Source organism: Bos grunniens, chromosome 11 (assembly GCF_055505025.1).
Source record: "Bos grunniens cultivar Pamir isolate PY7600 chromosome 11, Bosgru_T2T1.0, whole genome shotgun sequence".
Classification (NCBI taxonomy): Eukaryota; Metazoa; Chordata; class Mammalia; order Artiodactyla; family Bovidae; genus Bos; species Bos grunniens.
The window spans coordinates 31,533,271-31,546,201 of record NC_141175.1 but is presented as its reverse complement, the minus strand read 5'-3'; the positions used below and the strand labels follow the sequence as shown (position 1 = coordinate 31,546,201).

Sequence of the window (12,931 nt, the reverse complement as noted above, 5' to 3'; positions counted from 1 at the left end):
ACCTAAGCAGATGTTAAAGACAGACTCCAAATACCCGAAGAGATGAACATGCTTAAAACCATTTATTATATAAGGCTCAGGAACACACTATAGCTATGTTCCTTGGGTGAGCCCAGATGATGCTTTCACTGAGACAACAAGAAATGTCTGTTGGGGAGGTGGTGCGGCACCAGTGACTCCAATAAGTTCAATAATGTTTTCTGTAGCCTAGTCTGGCTCTGGGCTCCCTAAAGGTCAATAAAGGTAATAGAAGTTTGAATATGTGGGGCTAGTGGCAGCGGTAGCATTTAATCATCAGTGGTAATGTGGGTTACATTTTATATATGACATCAAGGGCAGAATTGCAACTAGAAGCCCTGGCTTGCAGCGATCTATGGCAAGAACACACAAATAGGCCATATGACTCTAGGAGGCAAGATGAGATAATGGTTCATCAACAGACAACATGTATGTGTGTACATATATATGTGTATATAAATGGGTAAGCAGAGGGCTGGTGTCAGCCGCTTCAATGATAAGTCACAGTTTTCTAAATAGTTTTTGTATATGGCTTAGTTCTCAGAATCAAAGTCCATTAATTGAAGGAAAGGCCATGTCTTCCTCAGGAAGGACTGTATAATGCCAAGAAAGTTTATACCATAATGATTCCCTCAGTTTTTTCCCCATGAGAACCATCTACCCTGGGTTTAGACAATAAAGAGTGTGCAAAAAAGCAAAATGGCTGTCTGAGGAGGCCTTACAAATAGCTGTGAAAAGAAGAGAAGCAAAAAACAAAGGAGAAAGGGAAAGATATACCCGTTTGAATGCAGAATTCCAAAGAATAGCAAGGAGAGATAAGAAAGCCTTCCTCAGTGATCAGTGCAAAGAAATAGAGAAAAACAATAGAATGGGAAAGACTAGAGATCTCTTCAAGAAAATTAGAGATACCAAGGGAACATTTCTTCCAAAGATGGGCTCAGTAAAAGACAGAAATGGAATGGACCTAACAAAAGCAGAAGATATTAAGAAGGGGTGGCAAGAATACACAGAAGAACTATACAAAAAAGATCTTCACAACCCAGATAATCACGATGGTGTGATGACTCACCTGGAGCCAGACATCCTGGAATGTGAAGTCAGGTGGGCCTTGGCAAGCATCACACAAACAAAGCTAGTGGAGGCAATGGAATTCCAGTTGAGTTATTTCAAATCCTGAAAGATGATGCTGTGAAAGTGCTGCACTCAATATGCCAGCAAATTTTGGAAAACTCAGCAGTGGCCATAGGACTGGAAAAAGTCAGTTTTCATTCCAATCCCTAAGAAAGGTAATGCCAAAGAATGCTCAAACTACTGCACAATTGCACTCATTTCACACACTAGTAAAGTAATGCTCAAAATTCTCCAAGCCAGGCTTCAACAATACATGAACAGTGAACTTCCAGATGTTCAAGGTGGTTTTAGAAAAGGCAGAGGAACCAGAGACCAAATTGCCAACATCTGTTGGATCGTTGAAAAAAGCAAGAGAGTTCCAGAGAAACATCTACTTCTGCTTTATTGACTCTGCCAAAGCCTTTTGACTGTGTGGATCACAATAAACTGGAAAATTCTGGAAGAGATGGGCATACCAGACCACCTGACCTGCCTCCTGAGTAACCTATATGCAGGTCAGGAAGCAACAGTTAGAACTGGACATGGAACAGCAGACTGGTTCCAAATAGGAAAAAGGCTGTATATTGTCACCCTGCTTATTTAACTTATATGCAGAGTAGTACATCATGAGAAACGCTGGGCTGGTTGAAGCACAAGCTGGAATCAAGATTGCCAGGAGAAACATCAATAACCTCAGATATGCAGATGATACCACCCTTATGGCAGAAAGTGAAGAAGAACTAAAGAGCCTCTTGATGAATGAAAGAGGAGAGTGAAAAAGTTGGCTTAAATCTCAACATTCAGAAACTAAGATCATGGCCTCTGGTCCCATCACTTCATGGGAAATAGATGGGGAAACAGTGGAAATAGTGGCAGACTTTATTTTGGGGAGCTCGAAAATCACTACAGATGGTGACTGCAGCCATGAAATAAAAAGATGCTTATTCCTTGGAAGAAAAGTTATGACCAACCTAGACAGCATATTAAAAAGCAGAGACATTACTTTGTCAACAAAGGTTGGTCTAGTCAAAGCTGTGGTTTTTCCAGTAGTCATGTATGGATATGCCGCTGCTGCTGCTAAGTCACTTCAGTTGTGTTGGACTCTGTGCGACCCCGTAGACGGCAGCCCACCAGGCTCCCCCGTCCCTGGGATTCTCTAGGCAAGAACACTGGAGTGGGTTGCCATTTCCTTCTCCAATGCATGAAAGTGAAAAGTGAAAGTGAAGTAGCTCAGTCGTGTCCGACTCTTCGCGACCCCATGGACTGCAGCCTACCAGGCTCCTCCGTCCATGGGATTTTCCAGGCAAGTGTACTGGAGTGGGATGCCATCACCTTCTCCAATGTATGGATATGAGAGTTGAACTATAAAGAAAGCTGAGCGCCAAAGAATTAATGCTTTTGAACTATGGTGTTGGAGAAGACTCTTGAGAGTCTGTTGGACTGCAAGGAGATCCAACCAGTCCATCCTAAAGGAGATCAGTCCTGAGTGTTCCTTGGAAGGATTGATGTTGAACCTGAAACTCTTTTGGCCACCTGATGTGGAGAACTGACTCGTTTGAAAATACCCTGATGCTGGGAAAGATTGAAGGCGAGAGGAGAGGAGGGGTGACAGAGGATGAGATGGTTGGATGGCATCACCAACTCAATGGAGATGAGTTTGAGTAAACTCTGGGAGTTGGTGATGGACAGGAGGGCCTGGCATGCTGAAGTCCATGGGGTTGCAAAGAGTCGGACACGACTGAGCAACTGAACTGATTGCCTGTTGAGCATTTAAATGACAATATAGCCCACTAAGATAGTCTATTCTTCATTAGCATTATACTCCCAAAATTTTTAATTTAAAAAATTAGAGGTAATTGACATATAAAATTCATTCATTTTCAGTGTTCTATGAGTTTTGACAAATGCATACATCTGTGTAATGACCATTATAATTTAATACATATATGTGTGTGTATATCATATGGTGTTATTTTTGTTTGTAAAATTCTATGAATTTTTAGACTTGTATCAACTTAGGGATCCATCACGATAATCAGGATACAAATAGCTCCGTCACAACAGTAATCAATGTTAGTGATAAAATATTTCTGCCAGAAAAACCTTTTACTGGTCTAAGTTCTATTAATATATGCAGTGTGTGTGCTCAGTTGTGTCCAACTCTTTGCAACCCCATGGACTGTAGCCTGCCAGGATCCTCTGTCTGTGGGATTCTCCAGGCAAGAATACTGGAGTGGGTTGCCGTGTTCTGTTCCAGGGGATCTTCCCGACTCAGGGACTGCACCCACATCTCCTGTGTCTCCTGCACTGGCAGGTGGATTCTTTGCTGCCCCCACCACCTGGGAAGTCCCTAATATCACATTTGTAATTTGTCCTTTATAGTCTGTTTGCAAGGAAGTTAGCTTGGAATTTTCCCAGTTACATATCTGGCTCCCTACACCTTTGTGTGAACTGAATTAACATGAGTTTATTTGGGCAGTATGTTCCTAAAGGTTGAGGATTCTTTTAGTCCATTTTGGGTACATTTTATATTTCCAATTCCAGGTACACTGCATATGCCTGCATTTAACAGTAGATGTAAAACAAAGCATAGTGATTGTAAAGATGAAGAAAAATAACTTGAATTATTTCAATTCTGTCATTCTAAGTGACCACTTGGAGGTTTTATTTATATTTAAGATTTTTTTTTTTTTTACTGTGAAACAACTGAAATTTGCTAGAATAGATTCTGAAGAAAAAATGACATGCACCATATTTGCACTTTCTGGATTTTATTTTGTGAAATGAGACTTTTATAAATCTCTGCCAAATCTATATTTTGTTTAAAACCTCTCTCAACTATCTGCTTATATGTTGAAAATTATGGAAATTAAAATTAACTAAAAATTTCTCCATGAATGAAACAAGCCTGATAAATCTGTTGTACTGTCTATTAAGCATGAATATGTGAAGAAAATCAATTTTGACTTTGACAGATTTGCAGAATTTAAGGCTCAGAAACAGAAATTATATTATTATTCATTACTGCAGCAACCAATATGTAGCTATAGTTTTTACTAACCCTCTGTCCATGGGATTCTCTAGGCCAGAATCCTAGAGTGAGTTGCCATGTCCTTCTCCAGGGGATCTTCCTGACCCAGAGATTGAACCCACGTTTCTTATGTCTCCTGCATTGGCAGGCGGGTTCTGTACCACTGAGCCACCTGGGAAGCCTGCCCAAAATACATTGCTATATTTTAAATGTATAAAGCAGTTATGTATATATTTTTTACTATAAACATAATTTACTTTTAAATCATATGTATTATTTTAGTTCTAGCATGATTGCATATATGCAAATTTCAATAAAACATTTTCAGTGTTTTTATGTTTATTCTTCTTGATTATTATTCATTTCATTTCATGATTATTACTGAAATAGTTTTTTTTTTTTTTAATTGAGAAGGGTGGTATTCTGAATGTCAAATATCCTGAGTATGGAGCTGGCAAGCTCATTTCCAGTTTTATGAGGTGAACAGCTCGGTGCCCTTACAGAAGTGAGGAACATTGAAAGAGAACCCAGCTTAGGTGAGATGACCCTATTGTTAGATATACTGAGTTTTGAAGTGTCATAGAAAGGTCCATGAGGAGATGTCAGGTGAGCAGATGGGTACAAAGCTCTGAAACTCAGAAGAGAGGTTTGGGCCCAATATTTACATTTGTTACTCATCAAGGCACAGAAAGAAATGGAAACAATGAGAAAGACTGGGCTTGCCTAAGGAGAATAAGGTGTCTGAGAGTTTAAGGTGCCCAAGGACTGATTCTGCTGCTGCTGCTGCTAAGTCGCCTCAGTCGTGTCCGACTCTGTGCGATCTCATAGATGGAAGCCAACCAGGTTCCCCCATCCCTGGGATTCTCCAGGCAAGAGTATTGGAGTGGGTTGCCATTTCCTTCTCCAATGCATGAAAGTGAAAAGTGAAAGTGAAGTCGCTCAGCCATGTCCAACTCCCAGTGACCCCATGGACTGCAGCCTACCAGGCTCTGCCACCCATGGGATTTTCCAGGCAAGAGTACTGGAGTGGGGTGCCATGGCCTTCTCCGTCCTAATGACTATCTACATCAAAAAATAGATAAAGATGAGTCAGCAAAAGGAACTGGGGAGAAGTGATGATCTGAAAGTAGGAAGAAGAGGGAAAATGAGGTGTCACAGCAGCCAGTGAGTAGGTTATGGGTCAACTATGATAAATGTTACTAAGGGATTGGTGAGATGAGAACAGAAACGTGCACACAAGACCTCAGGAAACAGAGCATCTTGCTGACCTGGTGAGAGCAGATTCAGGGAGTGTTATGGATGGAGGCAACATTTTAGGAAGTTGAGGGGAGAATAGAAATTAAGGATGGACAGGAATTTCCCTGGTGGTCCAGTGGCTGACTGTAAGGTAACAGTGCAGGGGGCCCAAGTTCCATCCCTGGTCAGGGAACTAGATCCCGCAGTTCAGTTCAGTTGCTCAGTCGTGTCCGACTCTTTGCAGCCCCATGAATCGCAGCACGCCAGGCCTCCCTGTCCATCACCATCTCCCAGAGCTTACTCAAACTCATGTCCATCGAGTCGGTGATGCCATCCAGCCATCTCATCCTCTGTCATCCCTTTCTCCTCCTGCCCCCAATCCCTCCCAGCATCACAGTCTTTTCCAATAAGTCAACTCTTCACATGAGGTGGTCAGAGCACTGGAGTTTCAGCCTCAGCATCAGTCCTTCCAATGAATACACAGGGCTGATCTACTTTATAATGGACTGGTTGGATTTCCTTGCAGTCCAAGGGACTCTCAAGAGTCTTATCCAACACCACAGTTCCCAAAGCATCAATTCTTCAGCGCTCAGGTTTCTTCACAGTCCAACTCTCACATCCATACATGACCACTGGAAAAACCATAGCCTTGACTAGACGGACCTTTGTTGGCAAAGTAATGTCTCTGCTTCTGAATATGCTATCTATGTTGGTCATAACTTTCCTTCCAAGGAGTAATCATCTTTTAATTTCATGTGTGCAATCACCATCTGCAGTGATTTTGGAGCCCAAAAAAATAAAATCTGACACTGTTTCCACTGTTTCCCCATCTGTTTCCCATGAAGTGATGGGACTGGATGCCATGATCTTAGTTTTCTGAATGTTGAGCTTTAAGCCAACTTTTTCACTCTCCTCTTTCACTTTCATCAAGAGGCTTTTGAGTTCCTCTTCACTTTCTGCCATAAGGGTGGCAGCCCAGCCTTTCTTATGATGTACTCTGCATATAAGTTAAATAAGCAGGGTGACAATATACAGCCTTGAGGTGCTCCTTTTCCTATTTGGAACCAGTCTGTTGTTCCATGTCCAGTTCTAACTGTTGCTTCCTGACCTGCATATAGGTTTCCTCAGGACGCAGGTCAGATGGTCTGGTATTCCCATCTCTTTCAGAATTTTCCACAGTTTATTGTGATCCACACAAAGACTTTTAGAAAAAGGAAATTAAGGATGGAACAGGGAATAAAGACTTGTTCAGTCACTAAGTCATGTCCGTCTCTTTGCAACACCATGGAATGTAGCCTGCTGGGATACTCTGTGCATGGGATTCTCCAGGCAGGAATACTGGAGTGGATTGCCCTTTCCTTCTCCAGGGGATCTTCCCAACCTGGAGACTGAACCTGAGTTTCCTGCATTGGCAAATGGATTCCTTACCACTGAGCCATCTGGGAAACCCCACTCTAGAAGTAGCTGCAATTTAGCTCATGGGAAGGGTCCAGGGAGAGGGAGAGACTGAGTGGAAGATATGGAGGAAGAAACAGATAGTTAAAGATTCATTGAAACGAGCCACAGTAGATTTAGAGGAATTGGCCACCTACAGGGTAATAGGAGGAGTGAAGACAAGATATGTGACCACACACAGACATACACACACACACACACACACACATATATATATATATATATATAATATATCAGTTAAATGAATTACTTAAACTTACCATTTAGGTTTTTATTTTGATTTGGTAAAGTGTGGTTTGTTAATCTTTATGATATTACCAAAGATTTTCCATTTAATATTAAATCCAGAAAAATCTGGATTTTTGAGAGCTTTGGATTTTAAATCTGAGAGCTTTGGAATTCTAATAATAAACATTTTGAATTTTGTAGCTTTGATTACCCTTTTTAAGTCGTATTAGCCATAGGCAATATAAAGATCTATTGTTGGGTCCTGTAGCAAGCATCCAGACCATTGTTTTCTGAAGTGATGCCAAAATATCTCATTGTTTTCATTGCTTCTGTTCTGTAACTATAAAACAGAAAACTTGGATAATTGAGTGAAGTTACTATTTTATTTTGAAATTTATTAGACTGTTTTAATCTCAAAATAGTAACTTCATTCAATTGCAGTTTTGCCTTTGATTATTGTGCAAGAATGTAATCTGGTTTATTCATGCTAAGTGGTACTGCATTTTTAAATGCCATAGTATCAAAGAACACATTATCTGGGTTACAGACCTGGATTTATTAATCTTTTGTTAAATCTCAGTAGGATTTGTTTATCTGAACATATATCATTGCATAATATGTTGTCTGATGTATCATATGTCAAATCATTTTGTTTATATGATTTTGATCACATGTTCTAAAGCTATAGGGAACCTCAGGTCTTCCTCTCAAATCTGTTTATCCTTCCTTCTCAAACATGTGGCCCCTCAGCTAGATATTGCATTTCTCAATATTCTTCTGTTTACTCTCATCTTTCCTTTCTTCTGGAGAGACATGATAGCCACTGTCGAAAACTTAGATACCCCTGATGTTTGCCACAGCTGTCCCTCTAACCAAGTACCTGGGTGATTTCACTGGGGCAGAGATTGCCTCTTCCTAGTGGTTGTTTCATTACAGTGAAATAAACTTGCATCTTGTTGTGGCCACTTAGCTTTCATATAGAAGCTTAAACTTGACCCTAACATAAAACTTCGTACCTGAAAGTAGGTTTCTTTCTGATGTAGCAAAAAGCTAAGACATGTTTCATTGACTCAGGCTAGCCTTTGGATGGTGATGGCATAGAGACTGCAGGCTGGGAAGCTGATGGTATTTATTGTAGCAAACTTTTTAGCAAAACTGTCATTCATTACAACTTAGAAAGCTGACCATGTGCCTATGGAGGTAATAACTCTATGGAAAGTTGTTGGATGGATCTATCATTTTGTGGTATAGTAGCTATTCCCTGATTCTTTTAGTAAGACAGAAGGAAATGATGAACTCAACAAAAGTTGGAAAATTTGAAAGTGGTGTTTGAAAGCACAGGTGCTTCTAAGAACAAGAACTAAGACTATGTACATGAAGCTTTTCACAAAGGCCTGCCATGAAGTTTCAGCCAAATTACAGGATATAACTTTGTGCCAGAAAATCATGTTCCTTTTGATATGTGACTAAGATGGTTTGTTTTAAATTTCTATAGGTTATCTTCTTTAAAAAGTGAAGTGGCTTCCAGGATAGCTCAGACTTTAAATCTGCCTGCAATGCAGGAGACATGAGAGATGTGAGTTTGATCCCTGGGTCGGGAAGATCCCCTGGAGAAGGGAATGGCAACTCAGTCCAGTATTCTTGCCTGGAGAATTCCATGGACAGAGGAGTCTGGCGGGCCACAGCCCATGGGGTTGCAGAGTCAGATGTGACTGAGCGACAGGCACTTTCACCCTCATTAAAATGAGAAAGAAAGAAATGGACTGGAAACTGATTTTGCCATACAAGGGAGACTTCAGAATGTGTCCTGAAAGGAACTTTGGGTGATGTTACTTGAACATGGAAGTGACTGGTGTAGGGTAAGGGAGTAGAGAAGGCGAGGTTCGGAAAAAGAACGAGACCGGCACTTAACAGGAACAGATCACCTTCAATGAGGAGAGAAGGGGCAGCAGTCAGATTAGTGAGCTGCTGCACTAACCCAAGAAAAGAGTAAGTATTTATCGGCATATATGTGGAAATCTACTGTCTTAAGGGGGCCCGTTCTTCTCCAAGGTTGTTCGGGTTAGTTATCTCTTAAGTGGCTAGGGCAAGGAATTCTGGAAATCGGCCAGAGGCTGGGACCGGCTGGGAGCTGAGCACAATGGACCTTATTGTCCATTTTTGATCCTGCAGGTGAGAGAGTTCTTTGTTTTACATGGAATGGTGGGGAGGACCCAGAGGGGAGTTTTAACTCCAGGCTGTTGTGAGCCGTGTAACTTTCCTTCAACTGGTACCACGTTGATCGGGCGTCTATTATGTTTAGGGGAAATATCAGGCCATACAACTGGCCTAGCAACTGGCCTAGCAAAGATCCCAGGCTCTTGAAACTGCATTATCTCAAAGCCTGTGAGAAAACTACATAGCCCCCAAGGAGAACATATCCCTCCAGCACCCATTTCAGATGTTGGGACAAGAATAAAGACCAGGAAGAAACTCCCTGCCATGGGGAGTAGCCTGGATGACAATGGATAGGGCAGTTCATCCCAGAGACTTAACCAGTGTCTGATCTACTAATCTGCTCCACCATCCAGGGCAGGGACCTTTTTCAGTTCCTCTCTAGTGCTGGTGACTGCATACATCCAGTTGAGAGTCCCTTGGACTGCAAGGAGATCAAACGAGTCAGCCCTAAAGGAAATCAACCCTAAAGTCATTGTAATGACTGATACTGAAGTTCCAGTACTTTGACCACCTGATGTGAAGAGCCGACTTATTGGAAAAGACACTGATGCTGGGAAAGATTTAAGGCAAAAGGAGAAGGGGTGGAAGAGAATGAGATGGTTATATAGCATCACTAATTCAATGGACATGAATTTCAGCAAACTCTGGGAGATAGTGGAGGATAGAGGAGCTCGGTGTGCTGCACTTCATGGGGCTGCAAAGAGTTGGATACGACTTAGTGACTGAACAACAACATGCATTTGCAATTATTTCCTTGTCTGAATGGGAAAGTTTACAGGGGTTATTGTATAAAAGAGAGAGGGGACAGATTACAAGATGATATCCCAACAGGAGATATCGCTGAACCTGATGAAAAGGACTACATATCACCTAAAATATTCAGGATTTTGGAATAGAGGTAGTAACTGAAGGGGGCCTTGTATTGTCTCCCTTGGGGCAAAAGTCTATGTATGGGAGGAGAACACAGATTATTCTTTGGCAGGCTAGAGTAATAGGTTATGGGAGATTGCAGGTTGTTGCCCATTTTTAGTTCTCTTCTCTCTCTCTGCTTAGTCCTGTGGGCACCAGCAAGAAATCACATTTTCCAGAAGTCTTTGAAACTAGGTGTAGCCCTAAATTCCAACTAATGTGATGTGTGGATAAATACTATCCATTCCTTCCTTCTTTATTTTTTCTGGCTGTGCTGGGTCATTTGTTTCAGTGGGTAGGTGTTCTCTCATTGCAGTGTATGGGCTTAGTTACCCTGCAGCCTGTGGGATCTTAAGTTCCCCAACCAGGAATTGAACTTGGCATCCCCTGAACTGAACGCTGATTCTTAACCACTGGACCACCAGGAGAGTCCCCTGGGTTGCCTTCTGAAAAGTTTTTGTCCTGGAGTTTCTACTACCTTTACTTCCTTCTAATTGAAGATGATCAGAACACATATGAAAGCACTAAACTGAGACAGGCAGAGCTGCCTTGGTGCCTGGGGGACTTCCTGGAGCAGAGACATCCTGTCTGCACTGAATAATGACATGGAAGAGGGGAGAAAAAGCCTACCTCATTTGAGCCAATAATTTTGATGTGTCTTTGTGTACAATTTAAACAGTAAAAGCAGCTTAGTTTTTATGGTAATTCAAATAACCATTTCACATGTCTCTATAATCAATGTCATGTCATTTTAAAAGAAGTGACTTTACTGAAGACTAGAACTAGAGAGGCAAAAGACAAAGGAAATCCATCTAAGTGTATATTGAAAGAGGAGCAATAACAATTAGACACAGATATGAAATGTTTTATAAAGAGATAATGCATAATTATACAGCCATATATATGGTTGCACAATTATTTGTTTTATTGTTTTGTTATTCATAGAATCAGAGACACATAATTAGTGGGTAGCTTAGTAGTTTTTTAATATTTTGATTTGACTGATATCTGGGCACTGAGATCAATGGGGGTTTCCAAAATACTTCCCTTGGGAATGCTAAAAGGTATAGAATAAAAAGATATATTCCTAAATCAAATAAGTAGAAAATATTTCATAAACCAAACTGAATAAACTTGTTTAAGGGAGAGTTTTTTCTGTTTTTCTGTGTTAATCTGGGCTCCCTAGGTGGCCCAGTGGTAAAGAATCCACCTGCCAGTGCAGGAGACATGAGAGACGTGAGTTCCATCCCTGAGTTGGGAAGATCTTCTGGAGGAGGAAATGGCAACCCACTCCAGTATTCTTGCCTGGGAAATCGCATGGACAGAGGAGCCTGGTGGGCTACAGTCCATGGGGTTGCAGAGAGTTGGACACGACTGAGCACACACACACACCTATGTTAATTTATACTGTATGTCTCCAAGGGAGGCTTCTTTTCTACAGAATATGAAATGGCACTGGTATTCTCCATAACATAGGGTAAGCAATTTGTTGTTGTTTAGCTGCTCAGTTGTCTCTGACTCTTTTGCCACCCCGTGGATTGTAGCCTGCCAGTCTCCTCTGTTGTGGAATTTCCCAGGCCAGAGTATTGGTTGCCATTTCCTATTCCAGAGCATCTTCCCAACCCAGGGATCGAACCTACATCTCCTGCACTAGCAAGTGAATTCTTTACCACTGAGCCACTTGGGAAGCCCTAGGATATTCAATAATGTGTCAAACAAAATAGTGAAGCCATGCCCAGATACTCTGGCTTGCAATGAGCTGGATGTACTCATTATGCTAATCTTTACCTCTCCTCAGAACACTTTTATGCTCACTCCATTGTACCTGGGATACAGCCAGACTTTCTCACACTGATGTCCAGCACTAGCAGAAGCTGAAATCCATCTATGAGCTTGTCTGTGACCATGGATTACACCTTCCTTATAGAGGCAGCCATGAGCACCAGCTTGGTTAAAGCCACCCTCCCTACACCTTGTGGAATTTTAGCCTGCATGGGAGACTTCTAATAAAAATGACCAATTTACTAAACCCAAGGAACTGTGTTATTTATGTTAAAGATTATGAGCATTTAAAAAAATGTGGACAGTACTGGTTTGGTTTAGGAGGAATCATCAGTCATACTAGAGGTCTTAGTTTTAGAATCTTAGGTCTCTCTGATGAGTTGTAGCTGGAACTTGAAAATGAAATGACCTGCTGGTTCCTGATTCTAAGAATAAGAGAGTGCGGGAGAATGCTCTTGGGAGTATGATCTTTCTGTTGATACTGTGAGAAAGTTGGTTTTTCTTTAAAAAATTTCAGAGTTTCCTTAGGGAAAACATTTATTAAATCATGAATGATATAAGAAGACAAAATCCACTGAGGATAAAGAGGGGGTGAAAGTGCCCTGAGTCCTCAGTAGAAAAAGGGACAGAGTTTCGAGAAGAGTCTGTATGAGATAACTGATGATGAGGAACCCAGAAGAGAACAATGAAGCTCTGACTGATGTTCTGGCTTCTTAAGGCTCAGAACCATCTGCATGAAATAGACTAAAACCATCAGGAAACAACAACAAAGACAGCAAGGGAAGGAGGACTCCAACTGGAAACTCCAAAGGCAACATGGCTCGTATAGCAACCCTTGGTGTTTTTACAATGCCCTATACCATGCAATTGATATAACTGGTGGTTGAGATCTTGGGTATTTTCATCCATCACCAAATTATGGAAATATGGGCAAGGGACTTGAAT

General features: G+C 41.3%; 1 protein-coding gene across 34 annotated transcripts in view; it reads left to right on the top strand.

Annotated features, from left to right (window-relative positions):
* LOC147362809 (uncharacterized) overlaps window positions 1–12,931 on the top strand; it is a 446,810-nt gene that overhangs the window by 22,183 nt on the left and 411,696 nt on the right. For 4 of the 34 annotated variants that reach the window (XR_015136448.1, XR_015136464.1, XR_015136465.1 and 1 more), the window contains one exon: window positions 12,003–12,233. The exons of 26 other annotated variants lie outside the window; for them this stretch is intronic. The gene's annotated coding sequence lies outside the window, so the exon portion shown is untranslated. Of the gene's footprint in view, window positions 1–4,212; window positions 4,490–4,573; window positions 4,696–8,573; window positions 8,823–12,002; window positions 12,234–12,931 lie in introns of those variants that run through there. 4 more of the 34 variants (XR_015136457.1, XR_015136460.1, XR_015136478.1 and 1 more) reach the window with 3 other exon arrangements.